A 26465-nucleotide genomic window follows, 5' to 3' on the forward strand; every position below is an offset into this window, starting at 1 on the left:
AGAGGAGAACTAGACACATTGCCTCTCTGGTGGTGTCCACTAGCTTCTAGAGTGATGTATGGGGAACTATGGGCTAGAAACATGAGGTGCTGACCTCTGCTTGGGGGCAGGGGGAAGCCAGCCCTGAAGCTTGAAGGATGAGATAATCCATTACCCTTATGCTGAGCTAAGCGAATAGTTTTACTTAAACATCCAAGAAACAATTTAGTGTAGTGGTTAAGAGCAGTTAGACAAACCTGGATTCATTCCCAACTCTTGCTTATTAGCTGTGTTACCGTGGGCAAGTTACTGAATACCTCTGAACTTCATTTTTCTTTTCTGCATAATAGGAACAGTGATAGAAACAGTACTTGAAATGGCTGTTGTGAAGATTAAGAGAGACACTATATATAAAGTGCTTACACAGTACTTGGTGTGTGGTATTCACCCAGTAGAAGGTGGTGGCGATTTTACCCCAAAGAGGTCTAGGAGTGGAGAAGCCAGAATCTCATAGAGATTCTGCCTTAGGATCTCCTTTCCTCAGCCTTCTCATATTTTCTATGAATTCCATAAATTCTCTTCCTCTTCTGCCATTAAGAAATGACCAGCTCTATCACACTTCAATTCAGTTCTGCCCTTATCCTGCCAGGTCCTGGAAGAAAGAGATTGACAGAGAACAAATACAGGCATACCCATGTTTCATTTCTAGCTGTGGCTTGGCCCTAATTCCCAATGAAACCACAAAGGGTTGGACTGGCCTCCTCTCATGAACAAATCAATCTTTCATCTCCAGAGGGAAATTTAAGTTCAGAGACTACCTCTTCCTCAGTCTCAGTCATAGGAAATCTCTCTCTGGACTGCCCAAGTAGAGTCTGGGTTCTGTACTTAGCATGTTCTGTGTTATCAAATCTTCTCACAATGAGTTTTTTTGCTTTCTCCTTATTTTTCCATCAGTTTGTCATTTTTCCTTATTTTTTCCACCAGTTTTTGCTTTATATAGTTTGAACCTTTGCTATTAGTTTCATGATTGTAGCATATTTTTGGTAGTTTTTTTTTCCATATTTACCACCCTTAGCCCTATTAAGTTTTTTCAACTTAAATTCCATTTGTCTGTTTAATATTGTGAAATATACTCCTCTCTCCATTTATTTTCAGCCCTTTAGTAATTTTGCTTCAGGTGCATTTCTTGTAAGCTACATGCAGTTAGATTTTTGTTTTAACTTCTATTGAGTTTAATCCAGGTATATTTATTGTGATTATCATTATATGTGGTTTCATTTATACAATCTTATCTTGTGTTTTCAAATTTCTACACTTTTCTTTTCTTTTTTTCCTCTTTTCCAGCTTTCTGTTGGTTAATGTTATCTTCACTTTCTCCCTTTCCCTCCTACTGCAAGTACAATTTTCAGAATTGTTGAAGTTGTTGGCTACCTTTCCATGTCATTGTTTAGGTTTTTGTTTTTGTTTTTTATATGTATTTTTATTTAATTCCCCTCCCTCCCCCGGTTGTCTATTCTCTGTGTCTATTTTGCTGCGTCTTGTTTCCTTGTTTGTTTCTGTTGTCGTCAGCGGCACGGGAAGTGTGTGCGGCACCATTCCTGGGCAGGCTGCACTTTCTTTCGCTCTGGGCAGCTCTCCTTACGGGGCGCACTCCTTGCGCTTGGGGCTCCCCTACACGGCGGACACCCCTGCGTGGCAGGGCACTTCTTCCATGCATCAGCACTGCGCATGGGCCAGCTCCACATGGGTCAAGGAGGCCCGGGATTTGAACCGCGGACCTCCCATGTGGTAGACGGACGCCCTAACCACTGGGCCAAGTCCGTTTCCCCTTGTTTAGGTTTTGTGAGAATTTTCATATTCTTTCTCTTACTCACCTTTCTCTGTCTGGAATTGTTTGTATGTGTAGCACTTTCACTCAGCTACCTGGGCCACCAGTTGAACCTTAGGCCATATTCTGTAGGGATATTTCAAGTCCAGTGTCTGAGCCAGCTGGTAGATCACTGGGTAAGTCCTGTTTGCCAAGGCTTCCTGTGTTTCTCCAGCTGCCCCTCGAACAAACAGTGTGGGATGGGCTACAGCCCCAGGAAGAGAGAATAGCTTCCTTTTGTCCAGATTATAGGTCTGGGAGCCTAGCTTTTTCTTCCTATTTTGTATGAAGTATTTGCTGCCCCTCTTGTGTTTTAGGAATTGAACTTCTTGCTTGTTTCACGACTGGGAGCCCAGTAGGTCTGCAGCATCAGTCCTCACCTACCCTTACCTAGAGTTGTTCTTTATTTGGTTTATTTTATATGTGTGCTTTATAGATGAATGCTGGTTTGCATTTGAATTCACTGGACAATTTTGACCACACTTGTCCTTTACTGCTTAGGAACCTGATCATTCTAACCCAAAGAATCATAATGTTCAACCCCGAGATCTTATGGGTACAATTTTTCCCATCTGGTCATAAATATTTTCCTCCTTTCTGACTTTTAACACAGGGCCTTAGACTGTAGGAAAGAGTTGCAATCGTATTCCAAACTCCTTTCAACAAGATAATTTCTCTAATGGCCCTACGAATGCTCTGCTTTAAGCCATCAGTTCTCTGGTCAGTGCAATTTCTGACATAGAAGGTCTATTTGAAGGGTCAGGGTTAGAAGGACCTCCAGTGAGATGGCAAACATATGAGAGAGTGAGCCTGCCAAGAAGCCGACCTGATGCCCCTGTGTCAGCTGTGTCAGCTGTGCTTTTCCCTCCCTCAATTTCCTCCTACTTTTCTTCCTCATTAGTTCCTGAGAGTAAAGCTGTTGGAGCACCAATATCTCCCTCAGGCCATAAAGATTTTAACTCCTTTTTTAATAGATGAAGATTAGAGAGGCTGGAGTGACTTGCTTAGGTCTCCCAGCTCAAGGGTACTCATACTGGCAGAACCAGGACTGGAACTCAGATTTCTTGGTCCCAAATTGCTGCATGGTAACAATTTTTTCCACCCAGGTCCTTTGTTCCTCTCCTTTGGTTAACTAAACTTAATCAAAAAAATGTTGATTGGGCCCCTGTTCTGATTGCTTTCACTGTGCTAGGCATGTCACTGAATAAGGTAGGTATGGCTTTGGACCCCTCATGCCTCCCAGTCTAGTGCTGAGAGCATGTTGACACCTATGGACAGGTGCACCGGTGAGCATCCTGGTTGGTTGCTTCACACTGATAGCGCCCTGATTCCCCCCAACTCCAAGGCAATATCTTTGAATGCAAGAACCGTGCCTTTTTCTTTCTCTGTATCCCCTTAAAACAGGTTCTGGTCTGGGGCTGTGTCCAAAGGGGTCTCACATCAGACTGATTACTAGGTAGGTGTAAAATAACCCTCCCCATGCTGGGCCTTTGTCAAAATTGTGAAGGAAGCAGAATTTGTCTTTATTGCCCCCACTTCCTTATATCTCAGTCTTTCATCTCTTCTTTCCCATCGTCCCTCTTCCCCAGCACTTCCATGTTGACCTGGATTCTTCTGATCTGATAAACTCATGCCCTCATCTAAGGTCTCTGTGCTTCACCCTTACCCTTTTTCCTGGGCATTTGTGTTATAAAGAAGGGGTCACCAATGTTGGCATTTCAGGCAACAGGCGGGAAATGGAAATTTGGATGATGTCCCCCCACCAGTGTTTTCCTATAAGTCAAAGAGTATAAGGTTGTATCTGGTAGTAACCACATTTTTGTGTTCTCTGAGTCTCTCCAAACTGCCCTGTGCCCAGGACTGACTGCTGTGGTTCTGATTACTCCATTTCAAGTATCCTTGTGGGTCGAGTTTGAGAAAGCAATGTTTTCACAGGATGTTGGTCAGGAACAGGAGAACCCAAGCAATCCCCTCTCTTTTCTGCCTCTGTGTGCTTCCAAGGGCAACAGCTCAGGAGGTCAGATGTGATGGTCAGGAAGTGGGGCACTGCGAAGAAATTGTGTCATCTCTTGTCACCCCTGGATGAGGACAGTTATCCTTGGGACTTGACAAAACTGGACAAAAGGCAGTGCATGAGAAAATTTCTCCTGCCCAGTCCATGCCCCACTGATCAGAGGTTCCTGAGATACATGAGAGCAGATGTTCACCTTTCTCATTTCTTGCCACTGGCTTTCCTGGACTGCCAGGTGGTGAAGTTTCTCTTTCATTCTAAACAGAGCGGAGGACATGGAGAATCTTCAGTGGCTTTTGGCAGATGAAGGATCAAAGAAGTGCTCAGCAGCCGATTGCATAATCAGAAAGGCTAAGCTCCAAAGGGAAGGGTTTTATTTGAGGGTGAACTCCCCTGTTCCTCATTCCAGTTCTCACGAAGGCATCTCTCATTCCCTGTTGGGGGGAACAAGGCCTGAGGAATTTCGGCTGCTGCTGGCTGCCAAAGCCACGTGCTGACAGACTATTCTGGTACAGCTGCAATGCCATTTTAAGCATCAAAATAAATATAAAATCCATTGATATGTAAGAGGAAAAGAGGGACAACACTAACCGGGTCAAAAAAGCCATTTGCAAGAGCCGTTGGATCTGCCTAAATCCTACATATAAAATGAGAGGTGTAAGTGTTTGCCATGGAAACCGTGGGAGGAAAGCTTGGAGAATTCAGGTCTTGGCAGGTGATTCCAGTCCTCCAGTGTTGCAAAATCCAAGCTCAGTACAGAAAAGGTATGAGCCCTTGATAAAGGGGAAATCTAGAGGGGCTGATGCTGAGACTTGGGTATATACTTTAAGAGGAATGATTCCTCACTGAAGATGGGGAATCTGCTTCCCAAAATTTTTTCAGAAAGCCTCGCATATTTTGTGACTTGGGGCTTTATTTTAACACTGTATTCAAGTTTTTTTAAAAAAACCTTTTAATAGGATGTCCACAAGGTTTTGATGGCTTTATTTCTCTTCCTGTCTGGGAAGACCCTGGGCTTGGGCAAGGGAGAGGTGGGCAGCTCATTTCCTGAAGCAGCCAAACGCTCTCCCCTCTCTGTGCCTCAATGTTTCCCATCATACACATAGGGCATGGGATTAGGCGTGAGCCCTTCCTGCACGTACTTTTTAGAAAATGTTTGGACAAACTTGGGCCTGGCACTGGGTGGAAGAGATTTAAGTGAGAGAGCAAGTTAAATGCAAGTCAGCACGTAAGCTGCCACACAGCTCCCTGGGCTTTTGGCTGACGAGGGCAAACTTGACTTTTACCTTGATCCTAATGAGCGTTCCTCTTCACCCTAAAACTGCTTAGCTTGGCTTGCCTCTTTTCCCTGGATGATCTCCAAGATCCTTCCCAGCTCTGATAGGCAGTGGGCCCGCAAGTTCAGAGCTCTGCTGCAGGTTACATCTTCAGCCCCCGTAGTTGGCTGTGGCTCACGATTTTATTTTCCCTGGAGATACCCACCCTGGAGGACAAACTCCCCTGGACTCTTGTACCCAGTCTAGGCTTTATTATGGGCTGATGCAGGCCTCATTCTTTCCGAGTGAAAGGCTTCTTGTTCAGCTGAGGCAAAGCTATTATTCCTTCGAGACGAAAACCTTGTCATTCCTCATGTGCTTCTCATATTCTTTTCTCTCTTGATCAACGTGAGTGGGTATTAATCTCCCTTAATTCCCTGCAGCTGGCCTCACTTTTGGTGGCTGTTTGGGAACAGTTCTTTTGTTCCCTTTATCTTTCTTTTTAAGCAAACAGATTTTCTTTTGAGTGCTGGATGAATGTCATCCCACGTTTTTGGTGGCAAGTGCTCTCTCCGAAACAACTTCTGCTGGGACAGGGCATCAGAGCAGTGAGTAGGAGAGAAGCCATTTCTCATAGTTGGAGAAATGAGCCTGCCACAGAGGCCAGGCTTCTGCATTAGCAGGGTGGGTGCTAGGGGTGAAGGACGCCCGTGCATCCACCACATCATGCTGTGTGACCTTGGGAAAGAGCCTTATCTTCTTCAGGCCATCGTCTTGCCATCTGTACAATGAAGGATTTAAATTTGATCAATGGATTGCGATTTTTTTTCCAATACTTTGGAACCCTCTCTTAAATCGAAATCTATAGAAGCCCAATATGAATCGTGTCAACTTGATTGCTGTTTTTATAGGTGAAAAATGTCAAATATTGGTACTAGTATATGGTTTAGCTCAGGGTTTCTCAGTGGCCACACTATTTGCCTGTTGGGGCAGAATAGTGATGGGGACTGCCTCGTGCATTACAGGACATTTAGCAACGTCCCTGGCCTATACGTACCATATGCCAGTACCACTGCCCTAGTTATGACAATCAAAAAACATCCCTAGTCTTGACCAAAAGGGGGAAATGGTAAAAACAAATGAGTTTTTATGGCTAAGAGATTTCAAAGTGAGTTGGGGGGGGGGGGTCATGCTTGTGTATGTCTCTGCAGGATCTCATTAACTGTCACAGTAAACTGTGCTTCAAATAGCAGGGCTCCTGAGGGTTCTAGAGACATTCAGAAACTATAGACAGGGAAGACAGCTCAGGGATTTGGCACCCTGTCAGTGGGCCTTACTTTGGAATTTATGCTCCCTAATGCAATAGAGTTAGATTCATTTATAGGTTCTCTACACACGGCTCTTCTGCTCCTTTTATTTGAACCTATAAGTAGGATTATAAATATATGTCCCAGAGACTTAAATCTTTGGTCTGTCCATGTGCTAGTTGAGCCCTGAATCTCAGCAGTGTTCGGGCACCTACTCTCCAGTTCATTGGACTTACCTAGGACAACTAACCAGGGGATGATAATGGACAACACCCATCCCAAGGAACAGAGAGTGTCTGCAGCTGCAAGCAAGATAGGTCCATCCATCTGCCCCCACGGGATCTAAGCCCCTCTCAATTAGAAGCAGAGTGGGCATCACCATCCCCACATCCCCAAGACTGGTGAATGAACAATGGACGAAAGTAGACTTATTATGATTCTGCTATAGATTTCTTATTATTCTAGCAATGGAAGAACTCTTATCATTGATATAAAGGCAGTGACCACCAGAGGTTCTGAGGGATGGGAGAGGGAAGAACAGGCGTAAAGTTTTCAGGACATTGGATTTGTCCTCCATAACATTGCAGTGATGGATACAGGCCATTGTATATTTTGTCATAACTTACAAAATTGTGTGGGTCAGAGTATAAACTATAATGTAAAATGTAGTCCATGGTTAGCAGCAAAATGCTTCAATATGTGTTCATCAATTTTAACAAATGTACCATACTAATGAAGGATGTTGTTAATGTGGGAAAATGTGGGAGGGGGAGGATGGGGGGCATCCGAGAATCCCTTGTTTTTTGATGTAACATTTATATAATCTAAAGCTTATTTAAAAATAAAAAAAATTAATAAAAAAAATGTCTCTAGATCTTGTCATGTTTCTTGCAGGGTTGGGGGTTGGGGTGTTGTCCCAAATTAAGAATCACTGGTTTAACCTAATGGAACAGATAAAAGTTGAACTTCTCCTTTAAAGGGGGATTGGAGAGTACATTTCTTGGATCTTGTTCTCTGTGGCCCCAGCAGCTCTTTTGACAAACCAGTGTTTCAGGAGAGCCTGATGGGCTCAAAGCCCAGAAGTCTCTCAGCACAAAACTTCTGGGTGAATCCAGGCTTCTCTTCGAAGGTCAGATTTTTAATTGGAAAGGCCAAGGTGGGAACTGTGGAAGAATAATCAGCAGCTTTCCTCAGTACTCCCAGCTCAGAAGGATGTGCAGAAAGCTGCATTTTCTAGGCAGTCTCATGTGGTCAACTTTTCCAGAAAGTCCTCTGTCATAATGACAATGAGATAACATGCTTTTGACTTCTGTATCTCGTCTGAAAGTGATCTGTCCAATCTGTTCCACCAAACCAAGTTGCCCTCTCCCTTTTTCTGCAGGCTCAGGTGTTCGGGCTCTTTGACTTGCTGGGGCATTGGGACCCAAGGTGGGGCACCTGAAGATGAGGTTCCCCAGGGAGGTGGGTCAGGCACGTGTGGTGCTTGCCCAGGCCTGGAGGATGGCAGCATAAAATCCATGGTATATTTGGATCCAGGCTGAATCATTTTATGCCATACCTCCAAGGCCCTCAATTCAGAACTTCCCTCTTGGTCTCTGCCTGATTCTGACACACCCACTGTGGAACATCGGGCAAGCTTATGTTTCTCCACCTGCAAAATGCAGCCACTGAGACTTTCTTTATAGGGTGGCTGGGGAGAGTAAATTAGATTACCTATTTAAATGCCTCCACAGAACCAGGCTCATGGTGGGCTCTTGGCAAGTGGTCATGAGGGTGATGGTGCCCGTGATGATTTTGACATTGAAGACCCAGCTCCCCACTCAGACCATCTTCCCAGGGGCCGAGACCTGGCCAGACTGGGGCACTGAGGTCTCAGCAGGTGTGGGCAGGGCTTCCTGGGTCCCAGGAGCCTTCCAGAGAAGCATCCCTTCAGAAGGACAAAACGTTTCTTCTGTAACTGGAGATGAGGCTTCCGACAGCCTCCTCCTCTCTGGCCTATCTCCCGGTCTATTGAAATGACTTCGTGGGGCTGTTCATCCATTCTACTGGTATTTCGTGAGCATTTGTGATATGTTATCACACTTCACTTGGCATCTGCTTTTAAAATCTCTTCAAGAGTTATCTGATTTTATTTTGCTTTAATTATGTTTTTTCCCTAAATAAAAATGACTTTTTCTGATTATTAAAAACTATTAATACTAGCATGTGCATATTGTAAACAAAGTTTCAAAAAATATAAAAAAGTATGAAAATGTAAAAAAAAAAAAATATCATTCAAACTCCTATTTCACAGATCTGTCCGCCCTGGATATTTTGTGGCCATGTTTGAGAGTTTCTCCATATACCAATGCAGGGTTTTACAAGCATGTGTTCAAGGTGTATTCACTATTTGCTTTTACAGGTTTTTGAAGGATAGTATATAACATGCATATAGAAAAGTGAACAAAGTTTTAGTGCACAAATAAAATTTTTACAAAGTGGCACACTCATTAAATCACACCAAATAAATCAAAGTATAGAACATTTCCAGCTCCCCAGAAGCCTCTGGTATACCTCCTTATGAGCATAACCCAATCCACTGGGGCAACCACTCTTCTGGCTCCTATCACCATAAATTATTTTGGCTGCTTTTGAAATTTAATAAGAATTATTCAGGACATACTTTTTTGGAATTTTGAAGTATGCACTCATATCAGCTGTTTTAGTTCTGCTTTATGTTTAGGAGAGTTGTCACTTCCATGGTCTATAATAGCAGTTCATTCTTTTTTACAGATGTATAGTGTTCCATTGTATGGCTATGCCAGAGTTTATCCTCTGAATAAATTTATTAGTGATATTAATGATGAGCATTTGAGTTGTTTTCAGTTTTAACTATTACAAATAATGCTGTTCTGGATGACAAATTAACTCTTATAAAGCCTGATGGTAGATACCTTGTTTAGCTGTAAGTGCCTTTTAACCAAAAAGAAAACGTGGAAACACCTGCCCCATGCTGGATCTTGATTTCTCCATTGTACATAGAGGGTCTCGGAGGAGATGCTCTCAGGGTATTTCCATTTGGGACATTTAGGGATTCTGGGAATGTGTCTCTGCATCCAGGCACCTGCCTGGTCCTCTCGACCCCAAGGTAAGTCTTCCAAGGGACTGGTCCCTTCCATTTGGGTGTTGACTAAGCATCTCCTAAGAAAGATGAGGCAAACCTTCATTGTGACCCCCTCCAGGCTGGACCCTCTGCACCCTCTGCAGCTCAGAGGGGCCCAGGACCATTTGCCCCCCAGCACTGGGGGACACTTAGACTTCTGGACTGCTCACACAGTCTAATTTAGAGATCACTCTCCCTGCCTCTGGCTTCTTGCTAGGCCCCCAAGAAGGCAGAGTGCTTGTTTGCTACAGAGGACAGCAGGGAGTGGCCCCTGGAGTCAGAAGCTCTTGGCTTGCGCCTCAGGCAAGCAGAACACTTAGCAGTCCCCTGGAGAGAGACAGCCTAGAGAGGAACAGAATGGGTGCTCTTTCCACAAGTGAGCAGGCCTGGCCTTCCACAGACCCTGAGGTGGTGCCTGGGGGCCAGCAAAGCTCCCGGAAGTTCCCACTGACAGAAAACCTACCTTTGTGAATTCATTCCCTGGGATAAGCCTGACCTTCACAGGGTGGGTAAAGCAGGGGTTAAAGCACTGGCTACTTAGTGGAGTTTTAAGTTCAAATACTGAATCTGTCATTTGGCATCCAAGACTTCGGGCAGATAGCAACTTCTCTAAACCACAGTGCTCAACAATTCATGTAATCATCAGGGTTAAATGGGGCAATGCATGTCTCCCTTTAAGTCCACAGAGCCGCACACATCGTAAGGTTGGTGCCTCTAGAGGAGGAGAGTGAGAAATCTTTAACATCTGATCAGGAGCCAGGAAACTCAATTCTCTCTGGCACTCAGTGTCCCCATTGCCCCCATGAGGAGGCTTGCTTTGATGTTGCTAGACCCCTTCTAGCTGGAATTCTCTTGGAATCTGTGTGGCCATATTTGTTTCCTCCAAGGACAAATTTACAACCTAGAGAGGTGGGTAAAAGCCCAGACTTGGAGGTGGGGCAGATTACTTAATCCCTGTAAGCTTTAATTTTCTCTTCTCTAAAATGGGATTAATAATAATAATGCCTACTTAATAGAGTTGTAGGAAGATTAAACACAGTACTGTATGTAAAGTATTTGACATGAGGAAGCTATGATAATAGTAACAAGAATGAGAAAAATACATAATGATTGTATAATACTAAGATGAATACTTATAATTAAAATAATTTCCTCCAGTGAAAAGAAGCTGAGCCTGTAAAACTTGACTGCACAGCAATCTTCGAGGGTTAAAGGGATTGTAGTAACAGTGATCCCCTAGCTGCACAAAAATATAATGGCTTTTATGGTTTGTAGTGATAATGGAAGGTTCCAGCTCTCTCCAAGGATGTGTGGTGGGATAATATTTGGAAATGTTACACTGTCCTGCATTTCTTGTACCTCCTTGGCCCCTTCCCTTTCAGTCGACCAGCCCATTCTGTATCATTTCCAAAGACAAGGGGTGTCTTGGCATAAATCAACAAAAATGAAAATCAGTTCAGGACTTTTTGAGGTTCAAAAGTCTCAACCCTCAGTAAAATGGAGATGGCTTATGCTCATGAACAATCAGAAATGTGGAATTTTGGGGTTACTGTGTTCAGGGAGTTCATTCAGGTTTTGAACACTCCTCTACTCCAAACACATTGCAATGGAAAACTAAGCACAAAGGGAATATTTAAACATGAAGCTCTGCTCAGAGCCCAGTTCAGAAATGGAGCAGAAGAGCTGAACAATGAGGAAGCATGGAGCCACCGGCAAGCCTGCAAACAGGCGGTGGTGGCAGGGAATTCCATGGCAGGGTGTCGATGAGTACTCAAAGTAGAAGTTAAGTTGTTTGAGGGAAGAATGGGTTACACTTGTGCTTGTGAGTTTGTAGGCTGGAATTCACACACATATCATCTGTGCAGTATACCTGGACACTTAGAAGGACTCTTTTGGTTTGGATTACTCTTGTGCTTGTGAGTTTGTAGGCTGGAATTCACACACATATCATCTGTGCAGTATACCTGGACACTTAGAAGGACTCTTTTGGTTTGGTTCTTCCCTAGTGAAAATCAGAGAGGTCTCACCTGGACTGATGACATGAGCTTGTGCTGCTGGCAGAGAGCTATATGTTTCCTGGAATGGCCTGGTATGTTTTCAAAGGCTGTGACTTAAGCTGGGTTTTTGGACCAAATCCAATGGTTGGTTTTTGGAATGTGTCCAAAAGGGCAGACATGGAAGTCAGCAGTGTGTTCTGCTCGGCCTACAAAGGTACAAGCTAGAGCAGGGGTGACCCAGCTTGAAAGTGAGTACAAGACTGGTCTTGCAATTGGTCCCAACAAAAGACATCCTTAGAAACGGGGCTACCTTTATTTATCTTTTAGCAAATTATTGAGGTATACTTTACCTACAGCAAAACAAGCAAATCTTTTGCATATGGCTTCATAAATCTTTATATAATTTACATCTACGTGTTTAGCAGATCAAGGTACAGAACATTAGCCTAACCCACAAAGGTTCCCTTTTGCCCTTTTCCTTAATAACCCCTACTGATGTACCCACTGTTTTGATTTCCATCACCACAGATTAGTTTTAACTTTTGGTGTCTAACTTCTTTCAGTCAAGAGAATGTTTCTGAGATTCATCCATATTGTTGTGTGTTCCAATGGTATTTATTTAAAAAAATGGTTGAGTAGTCCTTAGTTGTATCCATGCACCATGATTTATTTATCCATTTTTCTGTTAATGAAGATTTGTACGTCTTTAGTTTCAGGCTATTAAGAATAAAGCTGCTATGATCATTCTTTTTTAAGTCTTTTTGTGGACATCTGCCTTTATTTTTCTTGGCTATCTACCTAGGAATAGAATTGCTCAGTGATAGGGTAAGTGAATGCTTAACTTTAATAAAACTATTAAGTTTTGTCAAGTGGTTTTACCGTCTTCACTCCTACATGCAGTGCATCCTCTATATCCTTGCCAATACTCAATATATTCAGTTCTTTTTTAAATGTTAATTTTAGCCCTTCTGGTGGGTGTGTAGTGGTACTCATTGTGGTTTATACTCACATTGCCCTGATGATGCACCCTTTCATGGCTACTTAGATATTTAGGTAGCTTTTGTGCAAAATGCCTCCTCATTTGCCCATTTTTAACTGGGTTGTTTTTCATTTTATTGTTGATCTGTGGGAGTTCTTCATATATTCCAGATTTTATTCCTTTGTCAGTATATATATATGTATTGTGAATGTTTTCTCCCAGTCTGTGACTTTTCGTTTCACTTTCTTAATGGTATCTCTTGTTAAGTGGAAGTTTTAAAATTTGATGAAGCCCAATTTACCTTACTTTTTTCTTTTCTGGTTAGTGCCTTTTGTATCCTGTTTAGAAATCTTTGCCTTTCTGAATATGAAAATATTCTCCTGTTTCCCTCTAGATTTATTTTTTAGCTTTCCCATTTAGATCTATGGACTATCTTGAGTTAATTTTTTGTGTATGATATGAATTTAGGTGCAAGTACCTTTAGAGTAAATCTTGATGTCTGGTAATTTAAGTCCTCCAAGTTTTTTCAAGGTCTTTTGTTTTTCTTTATAAATTTTAGAACCAGCTTTTAAATTTCCAGCAAAAAAAGTATGCTGGATTGCATTCACTCTATAGATCAAATTATGGAGAATTGACATGTTACCAATATTGGGTCCTCAAATCCATGAACATGGTTTATCTCTCCATTTATTTAAATCTTTAATTTCTCTCAACAATATTTTGTAATTTTAAGTAAGAGATCTTTCAAGTCTTCTGTTAAGTATATTCCTGGGTATTTAACATTTTTGGAATGCTATTGTAATCAGCATTTAAAAATGTTCATTTTCTGAGTATTGGCCGAAGCCAGCCCTGTACTCTGTGGCAATTATTTAGCTAGCAGGCCCCTCGCTGTTTCTCTCCTTGTCCTCTGGCAGATTAGAGGGGAGTGGCACACAAATCTGCTGAATGTCCAAGATACTGGGAGAGGTGGCAAAAGCCCTGGGCAGGTAGGCAGCCCCAGCCAAAGAAAAGGAAGGTAGAAATGATGGTCATTCTGAGGTGGCTGATAAAGAGGAAGAAGTTGGATTACTTAAGCTGCTGGGAAAAACTGAGGCTACGAAGATTTCCCTGATCTGTCCTGGAAAACAAGCCTGGACCACTTGGCAGGAGCCATGTATATTTTTGCCATTACTCAGAGCTTGAAGCCATCCTGGACCAGCCCAAGGATCCCAGGATGTTGCAGGAGAAGTGCATACCTGACAGCCTCAAGTTACTGGCATTGGCTCTGTGGCGCAAATCCTCTGTGGAGAAAATGAAGATTAGAGTGGGAGATTAACAGTGATAATGAGGCTTCTCAAATCAGATTTGAATAAGGAATAAGAATAACCCTGCCACCAAACATGTTTTCTCATGGATTCTGCAACAGGTCACTCGACCCTGGCTGAACCAACACCTGGAAAAGATACTTCCCCCATCATGGCTCATTTCATGACTATCAAACTGAGAACAAAATCCTGGGTGCACACTGCCTCCATCATATTGTGTTTAATGTGCCAGCTGCTGATTTGCTCCCGTCTAACAGGGCCCAGGTCTTATACCATGTCATTTTCAACTGCTTGTGCAGGCCAGAGCACCATCTTATTCAGGCTGTGCTCCTGGGTCTCCTGGATTTTCTCCCCACCCTGGAGATGGCCTTGCAGGGGAAGGGAGATGCAGCTCGACCCACCACACACTGTGATAGGGTATTGCAACGGATGCTGACCCCCACGGAGCCGGAGCACCCCCTTCTTTACGCAGGACCTATGTGAGAAACCTGCCAACTTTTGTGAAGAGGTTGGGGATTCTAACTCTCCAGCAGTGGAAGAGCCTGAAGCAGGTCATCATCAGTTACCTGGAGGTTTATGATGAACGAGAAGAGGAGGCTAGATTGAAGACGCTGGAAACCCTAAAACTTCTTATCCAGCATACTTGGCCCAGAGTTTTCTGCAGAATCGTGGTCTTATCGAAGGCTCTCCTGAACTTGATATGAGATGCAGCAAGGGACAGAAGCCTTCCACCTGAACCTGTTAAGACTGCCTTGTTGCAGGAAGTACAGATTGATTTCTTGGACCACTGCTTTCAAGGGCAGGTGAAGGGAATCCTGGCAAAAAGTTCTCCAAAGCAGCAAAGACAGCAAGGTTGTAAACAGTATCAGGAAAGTACAGCAGGTTTCTGCAGGCGCTCCCTATGATGGAACTTAATATTTGTATTACTATCCCAAAGAAAGGATGTTCCTTCTACCCCAGATTGTATTAAAGGAGTTATTTAAGGAAAAAGGTACTTTTATACTAAGCATCATGTTAGATCTTCTTTTTCCTTCCTTCCTTTCCCCCCTATAGAAGTAGGGAAAGGAGGACAAGAACAATTTTAAGCCTCACCATGTCTCAATAAAAGTTAAGGGGGAAAACAAAGACACCAAGGAAACAGGGGTGTATAATACTTAAAACGTAGAAATATTTACAACCACAAACTCATCCCAATCTCAAGAACTTGTCTGTTAAGCGTCTTGGGTTCATGCTGTAACTTTAATATATATGTCAATACTATAAAAATACTCAATTCACAAAGTAAGACTTTCCTCCATGCACTCCTAGATTTCTTGCCTACAGAAATGACATTAATATTGATAACACAAATATTGCATTAAATACAACGCAATAGAGCGAAACTTGGAGGTGTGTATGTGTTTAAGATTTAATTAAAGGAAGAAGTAAAAAATGTTCAGGCCTGGGAAGCAGACTTGGCCCAATGGATAGGGCGTCTGCCTACCACATGGGAGGTCCCCGGTTCAAACCCCGGGCCTCCTCGACCCATGTGCAGCTGGCCCATGTGCAGTGCTGATGCACGCAAGGAGTGCCGTGCCACGCAGGGGTGTCCCCCGTGTAGGGGAGTCCCACGCACAAGGAGTGCACTCCATAAGGAGAGTCGCCCAGCGCGAAAGAAAATTCAGCCTGCCTAAGAATGGCGCCACACACATGGAGAGCTGACGCAGCAAGATGACAAAAAGACACATCCATTGCACCTGGCAAGTTCATCTCTGGGGGGAGTGGGGGGTGGGGGCGGTGGGGTTGAATGGGACCTCATTTTTTTTTAATGTAATTAAAAAATAATAATAATAAATAAATAATTTAAAAAATAAATAAATAAACACACTTGGCATCATGGCCGCTCCCATGGAGAGAGAACACAGAGGGTGTTGCACACCTGGAGCTTAGATCTATTAATTGCAGCTCAAAGAGGAACTTGTGCATTGACTAGTATTAAGTACTATGCCTATATGCCTGATGATTATGATGATATCTTTTCTATTCTAGATCATATGAAGAGGAATATCGAACATGTTAAAAGTTCTAGGGAAAAAAGAAAAAAAGTTCTAGTAATTTAATTCATTTGCTAAGTAGTGAATGAACATGCTTATAAGATAAAGGAATGACTTTCTTTAAAAAAAAAAAAAAAAAGATGACAAAAAGAACACAGATTCCCAGTGCTGCTGATAAGAATAGAGGCAGACACAGAGAGCAGACAAGGGGGGTGGGGAGGGGAGAGAAATAAATAGAAAAATAAATCTTTTAAAAAAATGTTCAGGCCTCTTTATAACTGTATGAAGGGAAATCTTGTGCTTTTGGCCTTGGCCGTGGGCTCCACCCCCTGCTCACACTCTGTCTCCATGTAGGCCCATTTCCTCTGCAAAGCTCCTTTCAAAGGAGTTGTACCTTTATGTATGGCATTGAAGGCCTTTTCTCCTTCCTTACTGGAGGATCTAGAATCCTCATCTTAATCACTGCTGGTGTCCAGTTTATCCATGTCCTAATATGGGGGGGGGGGGGGAAACACTGGATAAGTTCCCCAAACTCCCATCATTGTCTTCAATTTGGAAAGGGAGAATTTAGTTGCCTCTGTGTGTGTTCAGAAACCCTTCCAATATATATATACATACACATAAACATATATATACACACATATTTTTTTTTACTGAAGGCTAAAGAACATTTTTTTAAAATCCATAAATCTCACCTCAAAGTCACTTATATCACTCTCATCCACCTCATTATCTTCCACAAATTCTCTTTTCCCCTCATTCTAAAATAAAGCATAGTTGTTAGATTCAAAATACATAATAAAAATTCAGTTTAGTGGAGCGGGTATAGCTCAGTGGTTGACCACCTGCTTTGCATGTATGAGGTCCTGGACTCCTAAGAAGAAAGAAAAGAAAAGAAAAGAAAAGAAAAAAAAAAAAAAGAAAAAGGAAGAGGAAAAAATGTCAACTTGGATATCTAGATTTACTATTTAATAAATAAATGCATAAAAATTAAAAATGTTTAAAAATTTTTTCATTTTCTGATTTTGGTTACTGGAAAACTGATTTTTTTTTCTATATTGAGAATAAATATGTTCTTACAAATATAATAACAGACTGATTGTTCTGGCCATGGTAACATGTAACCACCAGAACAAGTTTTAAACCTGATCAGTTGATCAAGGACAATTTGCTTCAATAAGCATACTATTACAAATCAGCAAATCAGTGTCAGCCCCTTGCTTTTGAAGATTAGCTAATAGGGCAAACTCATTTCAGTAAACACACTTGTTAGCACCAACTAATCAACAACAGTTTCATCTGAGTAACCAGATGATATCAGATGATATCAACCCACTTATGTATCTTAAAAAGTCTACCAATTCCTGAACTGCATTGTCTAATTTCCTTTGTGATATTTTCTTTGATCCACGGAATTTAGACGTGTGTTTCTTAATTTTCAAGTTTTGAAAATTTTAAAATTACCATTTGTTATTGATTTCTAATTTAATTCTAATTTCATATATTCCAGTAGCATATATTCACCCTAAAATTTCCCCTTTTAACCACATTCACATATATAATCCAGTGGTGCTAATTATATTCACAAGTTGTGTGACCATTACCACCATCAATCACCATAACTTTTCCATCACCCCAAACAGAAAAGCAATTATGCATTATCTTCCCATTCCCTATGCCCACCCAACCCCTGGTAACCTGTGTTCTAATTTCTGATTCTGAATTGGATTATTCTGATTATTTCATGTCAGTGAGATCATATATTATTTGTCCTTTGTGTCCGGCTTATTTCACTCAAAATGATGTCTTCGAGGTTTGTCCATGTTGTTGTGTGTATCAGAACTTTGTTCCTTTTTACAGCTGCATATTATTCCTGTGTGTGCATGTATACACCACATTTTCTTTAGCCATTCATCTCTTGGTGGATACTTGGGTTGCTTCCATCTTTTGGCAATCGTACATAATGCTACTATGAACATCAATGTGCAAATATCTTTTCTCTTCTTTTTTATTTTGTCTTTATTTTTTTTAATGTTACATTAAAAACATATGAGGTCCCCATATACCCCTCACCCCTCTCACCCCTCTCCTCCCATAACAACAACCTCCTCCATCATCATGAGACATTCATTGCACTTGGTGAATATATCTCTGAGCACTGCTGCACCACATGGTCAATGGTCCACATTGCAAATATCTTTTCAAGTCAATGCTTTCAGTTCTTTTGAGTGTTACCTAGAAGTGGTCATATGGTAATTTTATATTTAACTTATTGAGGAACTGCCAAATTTTTACTACAATGACTACATCATATATCTCACTGTGGGGTTTTTTTGTTTGTTTTTTTTTAATTTAAAATTTTTTTTTAGGTACTGGGGGCTGGGGATTGCACTTGGGACCTTGTATGTGGGAAACTGGCGCTCAACCACTGAGTGACATCAGCTCCCTTGAGTTGGTTTTTCCCTTTGTTTTGCTTGTTGATTGTTTTTGTTTTCTTAGGAGGCACCGGAAACTGAACCCAGGACCTCCAATATGGGAAGCAGGTGTTCAACCACTTGAGCCACATCTGTTCCCTTCTCACTGAGGTTTTGTTTGCATTTCCCTGATTACCAATGATATTGAATGTCTTTTCATATGCTTATTGTCCATTTGTGTATCTTCTTGGAGAAATATCTATTGAAGTGCTTTGCCCATTTTTTACTTGAATGTTTTGTCTTTTTTTTGAGTTGTAGGATCTCTTTTTATATTCTGGATATTATAACCCTTATTAGATATGTGGTTTCCAAATATTTTCTCCCATTCTATAAGTTGTCTTTTTACTTTTGTGATGAAGTCCTGTGATACACAAAGGATTTTAATTTTGATGAAGTCCAGTGTATCTATTTTTCTTTTTGTTGCTAATGTTTTTTGTGTAAAGTTTAAGAAAAAATTGCATAATACAAGGCCCTGAAGATGCTTCCCTGTGTTTTCTTCTAGGAGTTTTATGATTTGGGGTCTTATATTTAGGTCTTTGATTCAAGACCTAAAACTTAACTCAAAATAATGAGTTAACCTGTGTCTATAGAGTGAGTTAATGTCTCTCTTAATTCTTTTGCATATGAACATTCAATTTTCCAAGCAGCATTTGTTGAAAATACTATTCTTTCCCCATTGTGTGGTGTTGGCACCCTTGTTAACAATGAATTGCCCATAGATGTGAGGTTGATTTCTGGACTCTGAACTCAATTACATTGGTCTGCATGTCTGTCCTTGTGCCAGTACCATGCTGTTTTTATTACTTTAGCTTTGTAGTAAGTTTCAAACTGGGAAGTATAAGTCCTCCAAACTTGTTCTTCTTCTTCAGTATGAGTTTACCTCTTCATGGCCTCTTACCCTTCTATATAAAGTTGATGATTGGCTTTTCTATTTTTGTAAAAAGGATGTTGGAATTTTATTGGGATTGCATTAAATCTGTAAACAGCATTGGGTAGAATTGACATTTTTAAACAAAATTTAGTTTTCAAATCCATGAACACAAAATGTCCCTCCATTTATTTAGGGCTTCTTTTACTTTGCAATGTTTTGTAGTTTTCCTTGTCTAAGTCCTTTACATTCTTGGTTATATTAATTCCTAGATATTTTATTCTTTTAGTTGTTATTGTAAATGGAATTTTTTAAAAATTTCCTCTTCAGATTGTTCATTATTAGTGTATAGAAACCCTACTGATTTAGGCATATTGATTTTGTAATCCACTACTTTGCTGAATTCATGTCTAGCTCTAGCAGGTTTTGGGGATTTTCCAGGATTTTTCTATATATATAGGATCATGTCATCTGCAAATAGGGAAAGTTTTACTTCTTCCTTTCCAGTTTGCGTGACTTTTATCTCTTTTCTTGCCTAATTGCATTAGGAAGTACTTCCAGCACAATGCTGAATAAAAGTTTTGACAGTGGGTATCCTTGTCTTGTTCCTGATCTTAGAATGAGTACGATATTAGCTATGGCTTCTCATATATGCCTTTTATTATAATGGTAAAGTTTCCTTCTACTCCTAGGAGTGCTGAATTTTGTTAAATGCCTTTTCTGCAACAATTGAGATAATCATGTTACTTCTATACACGAGGTATGTTGTTAATTCATTTTCTTATTTTGAATCACCTTTGCAAACCTGGGATAAATCCCGGTTGATCTTGGTGTAAAATTCTTTTAATGTGCTATTGAATGTGTTTTGCTTGTTGAGGATTTTTGTATCTATATACATAAGGGATATTTATCTGTAATTTTCATTTCTTGTAGTATCTTTATCTGGCTTTGGTATCAGGGTGATATTGGCCTCATAGGATAAGTTAGGAGATGTTCCCTCTTCTGTTTTTTAGCAGAGTTTGAGCAGGATATGTGTTAATCTTGGAATGTTTAGTAAAATTCACTAGTGAAGTCATCTGGTCCTGGGTTTTCCTTTGTTGGGAGGTTTTTTTTTGTTTTTTTAATTTAATTTAATTTAATTTTTTATTTCTCTCCCTTTCCCCCCCTCAGTTGTCTGTTCTCTGTGTTTATTTGCTGCATCTTCTCCTTTGTCCACTTCTGTTGTTGTTAGAGGCACAGGAAACTGCGTTTCTTTTTGTTGTGTCATCTTGTTGTGTCAGCTCTGTGTGTGTGTGGTACCATTCTTGGGCAGGCTGCACTTTCTTTCGCACTGGGCGGCTCTCCTTATGGGGCGCACTCCTTGTGCGTGGGGCTCCCCTATGCAGGGGATACCCCTGAGTGGCACGGCACTCCTTGCGTGCATCAGCACTGCGCGTGGGCCAGCTCCACACAGGTCAAGGAGGCCCAGGGTTTGAACCGCGAACCTCCCATGTGGTAGAAAGACACCCTAACCACTGGGCCAAGTCCATTTCCCATGTTGGGAGGTTTTTGATTCCTGATGCAATCTCTTTAATTACTGTTGGTCTCTTGAGATCTTCTAGCTTTTTCTTTTAAAGGCTTATTTTATTTATTTCTCCCCCCCCCCTTGTTGTGTGCACTCACTGTCTGCTCTCTGTGTCTGTTTGTTGTGTGCTCTCTGTGTGTGCTCATCTTTTTTTTTTTAGAAGGCACTGGGAACCAAACCCAGGACCTCCCACGTGGGAGGAGGGTGCTCAATCTCTTTGAGTTACCTCTGCTCCTTGCTTCTTGTGTCTCTCATTTTGTTTCCTCAATGTGTCATCTTGTTGTATCATCTCACTGTCTTGCTCATCTTCTTTTTTTAAAAGATTTATTTATTTATTTATTTAATTGCGCCCCCCCCCCCCGCCCCCGGTTGTCTGTTCTCTGTGTCTATTTGCTGCGTCTTGTTTCTTTGTCCGCTTCTGTTGTTGTCAGCGGCACGGGAAGTGTGGGCGGCGCCATTCCTGGGCAGGCTGCACTTTCTTTCGCGCTGGGCGGCTCTCCTTATGGGGCACACTCCTTGCACGTGGGGCTCCCCTACGCGGGGGACACCCCTGCGTAGGGCGGCACTCCTTGCGCGCATCAGCACTGCGTATGGGCCAGCTCCACACGGGTCAAGGAGGCCCAGGGTTTGAACCACGGAACTCCCATGTGATAGACGAACGCCCTAACCACTGGGCCAAGTCCGTTTCCCTCGTCTTCTTTAGGAGGCACTGGAAACTGAACCTGGGACCTCCCATGTGATAGATGGGTACCCAACTGCTTGAGCCACATCCTCTTCCCCTTCTAGTTCTTTTTGAGTCAGTGTGTGTAGTTTGTATGTTTCTAGAAATTAACCCATTTCATCTAGGCTATTTAATTTGTTGGTGTACAACTGTATCCTATTTAAATCCTTTATATTTCTGTTGGCTCAGTATAATATGCCCCCTTTCATTTCTGATTTTTCATTTCAGTTATTGTGATTTTCAATTCTGATATTTCTATTTGGTTCCTTTTAAAAACTTCTGTCTCTATAGAGATTCTCATATTGTTCAATCGTCGTTTTTCTGATATCCTTTATTTCTTGTTACATGTTTTCATTTTATCTTCTGGAACATATCAAATTTCTTATTTACATCTTTGTATGATATTCTATTTCTAGATTCAGAACTTTATCTTATTCTTTTGGTTGGGCTGTGATTTCATGTTTCTTTGTTTTTCTTGTAATCTTTTGTTTTCATACTGTATATTTTAATATGTTAACTCTGGGATTTAATACTTGAGTTGTCTGTTCCTTAAGTTTGTATCTGGTTAGTAATATGACAGAGATTTCCCTGAGTGCTAGGAGCTAACAAAAATAAACAATTCTGTTGCTGCCTCCCTCCACCCCTCCTCCCAGCCTTTGTTATCTTCTTCTCCCAGCCGTTGCTGTCCTTCCCGCCAGTCCCGCCCACAGTGCCAACATATAATCTGCCTCCTCCCTTAGCCACTGCTTACCTCATAGCCGCCTGCCCAGTTCCGCCTATCCACTACCGCCCCGTAGTTAACCCGCCCTAGCTCCTACCCCTCCCCTCTACCCAACCTTATATAACCAAATGCACTCCCGCAATAAAGTAGACTAGCTCATGCACTCTAGCAGTCTCCGTGGTTTTTACTGCGCGTCCCCCGCACCTGGAGAACCTAAGTCAGTGATGCTGGCTTAGGGGCTCACCGCCGAGCCGTGGAAGTCAACCCGTTCTCTGCATGTCGCAGGCTAAACTGTAGCCACGCGACAGTGGGGGCTCGTCCGGGATACTCCTTCCACCCTCCGGCCTCTTTCTGCTGCTGCTGCTGCTGTCTACGGGCGACCATTTCAGCTCTCCAGGTAGGGACCCCTTTGCCGTCTTTCCTCCTCCTACTATGGGCGCCTCTCTCTCCTCACACCATACCCCTCAGGTTCGGCTTCTAGCCGCCCTGCTGGATACCAATGGAGTCCGCGTTTCTCTGAAGCAGCTCCAAAAATACTGGGACCTGTTACTCCCTTTTAATCCGTGGCTTGCCACCTGCCAACTCTGGAGCCTGGATACGTACTCTCGACTCATAGACCAAGTCACCTCCGCCATAGAGCATGAGAAGCGGTCTTTTCCGCCCGGCCTACTGCCTACTCTGGTGACCATACTCGCCTGCCTCCTTGGTGCACCGTCAGAAGCCATCCGGGACAAGTCAGTTAAGCAACCCAGTGACTATGAGCCCGATAACTATGGCGACACAGACTCTCTGTCTGACCAACTTGCCGCCGCTCTCGAGCGTGAACCTCTCTGCCCGCGCTCCCCGCAGCCCGCAGAAACCGTTTCTGTGGCTCCTCAAAATGGCGGACTTCCTCCTCCTTCCTCCACCTCTGCCCAAAATGGCGCACTTCCGGCTTCTTCTTCACCCGGATCAGAGCCCGCCGGCGGGAACAAAGGCGCTTCCTCTCGCCTTTACCCGCCCCTTCCTGCCCCGTCATCTTCTGGCCCTGCCCCGGAAACTAGGCAGCCGCCATCTTCCGCTAAACTGGAAGTGCCTTCTGCGCCATTTTGTCCCTCTCCGGATGTGACTGCGCCGCCATCTTGGCCGGCGCCCGGAAATGACGTGGCTGCGCCGCCATCTTGGCCGGTGCCTGGAAGTGCCCTGCCGCCATTTTGTCGCCGGCCGGAAGCTGCCGGGCCGCCATCTTCCCACTCCCCCGGAAGTGCCCCGCCGCCATTTTGTTGTCATCTGGACACTACTAAACCGCCATTTTCTCATCTTTTCCCCGCTCATCCCTCGCCACCACCGTATGGCAGCAGCCCTCCACCTGCTCCTAACAAAGCACCCCTTCATGCCCCCCAGCTTTATCCACTCAACCCTCGGCCCACGCAGCAGCGACCTCAGACTTGGCTACCCTTTATGGTGGAAGAAGTTAAAACTCTCCGCAAAGCAGTAAAGGAAGATGGGATTAAAAGCCCTTATGCGCAACAGCTCATTGAAGAGCTGGGGACTCAGCTTGTTCTTCCGTATGACTGGATTGCCCTAGCCCGTTCCATTCTTGCGCCAGGTCAGTTTATTGAATGGCGCGCCCATTATCAAGCGGCTGTTGACCGGCAAGTCGTGGAGAATGCCCAAGCTGGCGTCCAAGGTCCCTCCGATGCATACACAGGCACCAATGATTATGCAAACCCTCGTTCTTATCTCGAAATTGACCCAGGGTTTTGGCACCGGGTGAAAGTCCTTGTCCAGCGGTCTTTTTCTCTGGTCTCCAACAAGCAGAGCAAGCTCGCACAGCTGCTTCAAGACTCCAATGAAACCTTCCCAGCATTCGTCGCCCGCGTCCTAGAAGCTTGCCAGCGAAAAATTTCTAGTGAAGACGCTCAATTTGCGCTTGCCAAAGAGCTCATCATAGACGGATGCTTAGCACCCTTCCGGGCGGTAGTCCTCCCCATACGTGACAAGGGTATCCACGAATGGGTTCTCGCCTGCCGCGACGTTGACCCGCAAGTCAAAACACTCACTGCTGCCTTCGCTTCCGCCATGGCCGTTTCATCTGCCTCCACTTCTGTCTGCTTTCAATGTGGTCAGTCTGGCCATTTTGTTCGCGAGTGCCCTCAACCAGCCCCGGCTCCCCGTCCTGCCACGGCGCTGCAAAGACCAAGAGGCCCTCCCACACCATGCCCGCGCTGTGGTAAGGGGTATCATTGGGCCCGCGATTGCCGCTCTGCGCAACGTACCTCCCAGCCTTTAAACTCCCAGCGGGGCAGGCCTCAGCCCCTCCCCCAAGAGGCCCTCCGAAAAGCTCCAAAACCATAATGTGGACAATGCCTATTAAACGTCACCAAAGACCTTCATTAGAGCTCAAAATAGATGAGCAATGGCTTGATGGACTCTTAGACTCTGGTGCTGAAATCTCCTGTGTTCCCTTCGAAGTCGCTGCTTTTAATCATTGGCCCCTCGAGACTGGCCCTCAAGTCATCGGCGCCACAGGAGCCGCTACCTCCTGGAAAACATCCCAGCCTCTGCACTGGAGTGACAGAGAAGGCCACGAAGGCCAAATTCGCCCACTCGTCCTCTCTTCAGTCCAGACCATCTTATGGGGGAGAGATGTCCTCAGCCAGCTAAAAGCTCGAATCACCACAGAAACCTTCTTAGCTGTGCTGCCCCCCCACCTTATAGGGGCCACTGCTCCCATCTCAAGACCTGACCCTATCCCTCTGGAATGGGACACAGAGGAACCCATCTGGGTCGAGCAGTGGCCCTTGCCAGCTCACAAACTACAAGCTCTCTCTGCCCTCGTCGAAGAGCAATTACAAGCGGGGCATATTGAGCCGTCCACCAGTCCCTACAATTCTCCAGTCTTCATCATTAACAAGAAAAACACGGGCAAATTTCGCCTTCTCCACGACCTACGAGAAATTAACAAGCACATTAAGCCAATGGGATCACCTCAGCCAGGTTGCCCGCACCCCACCGCAGTCCCCCAGCATTTTCACGCGGCTACCATCGACATCAAGGACTGCTTCTTGTCTATTCCTCTTCACCCGCGAGACTGTCCACGATTCGCGTTTACAGTCCCACGCACTAACAACCAGGGCGCAGCACTTCGATTCCAATGGCGAGTGCTACCGCAAGGTATGCGGAACAGCCCGACCATATGTCAGCTCTATGTCAACCATGCCATTGAGCCGCTACGCTCTAAATTTCATCCAGAGCAAACATACATCCTCCACTATATGGATGACCTTCTCTTAGCAGCGAGCTCCAGCGCGCTCCTCAATGACCTACTCTCTGCAGTAATGACAAACCTTTCAAGTCTCGGACTTACCGTGCAATCTGACAAAATCAACCCTCAACCCCCTTTTCAGTTCCTAGGCTTTCATTTTCATCAATACATTCAGCCTACCAGCCCACGAATTCATGTCTCTGACCACATGACGTTAACTGAACTCCAACGACTCTGCGGGCAAATCAATTGGCTTCGATCAGCGCTCCCCATCACAACAGCGCAGATGCAGCCCCTCTTCGAACTTTTGCAAACCAAAGACAGCCCATCAGCTGCAGTCACTCGCACCATCACCATTACTCCTGCTGCTCAAGAAGCCGTTCAACAGGTGAACGCCGCACTCCAGCAATGCCGCCTGGAGCGGTTCTCACCTGACCTTCCAATTCTTGCCTTAGTTCTGCCAACGCCAATCACTCCCACAGGTCTCTTATGGCAAGACGGTCCTCTCCTTTTTCTGCATACATCAAAGAGCAAGCTCCCAAAAATCTGCCCTTTTACAAGGGCCTGGATCGCACTGGCCACTGACTTAGTACTTCTCTCCATACAAACGTACGGCATCCCGCCACACACCATAGTTTGGCCTCTAGATGCCAAGGAAGTCACTTCTCTCATCATGAACAATGCTCAAATGCAGAGCCTGATAGAGCTCTTTCGTGGCTCCTTTGACAACCACTATCCTCATCACCGATTGCTGCAGGGAATGTCTCAACTAGCGTTTTCTAACCCGTTCCGTCCATTGCCCGCACGGAACCCAATCCCTTCGGCCATCACCGCCTTCACGGATGCCTCAAAAACGGCATTTGCTGCCATCATATACACACCTGGAAATCCTGAGCCACAACAGCTACTGTTCGCGAATGACTTTTCTGTTCAAGCAGGCGAGCTACTAGCTGTTGCTGCAGTCCTCAATCTTTACCCGGACCAACCTCTCAACA

At 43.7% G+C, this 26465-nt stretch overlaps 1 pseudogene; it reads left to right on the top strand.

The window, feature by feature from the left end:
* Nucleotides 1–8187: 8187 nt before the first annotated feature.
* Nucleotides 8188–14757, top strand: LOC101411117 (TELO2-interacting protein 2-like; annotated as a pseudogene).
* The last annotated feature ends 11708 nt before the right edge of the window (nt 14758–26465 follow it).

This window comes from Dasypus novemcinctus, chromosome 18 (assembly GCF_030445035.2).
Source record: "Dasypus novemcinctus isolate mDasNov1 chromosome 18, mDasNov1.1.hap2, whole genome shotgun sequence".
Taxonomy (NCBI): domain Eukaryota; kingdom Metazoa; phylum Chordata; class Mammalia; order Cingulata; family Dasypodidae; genus Dasypus; species Dasypus novemcinctus.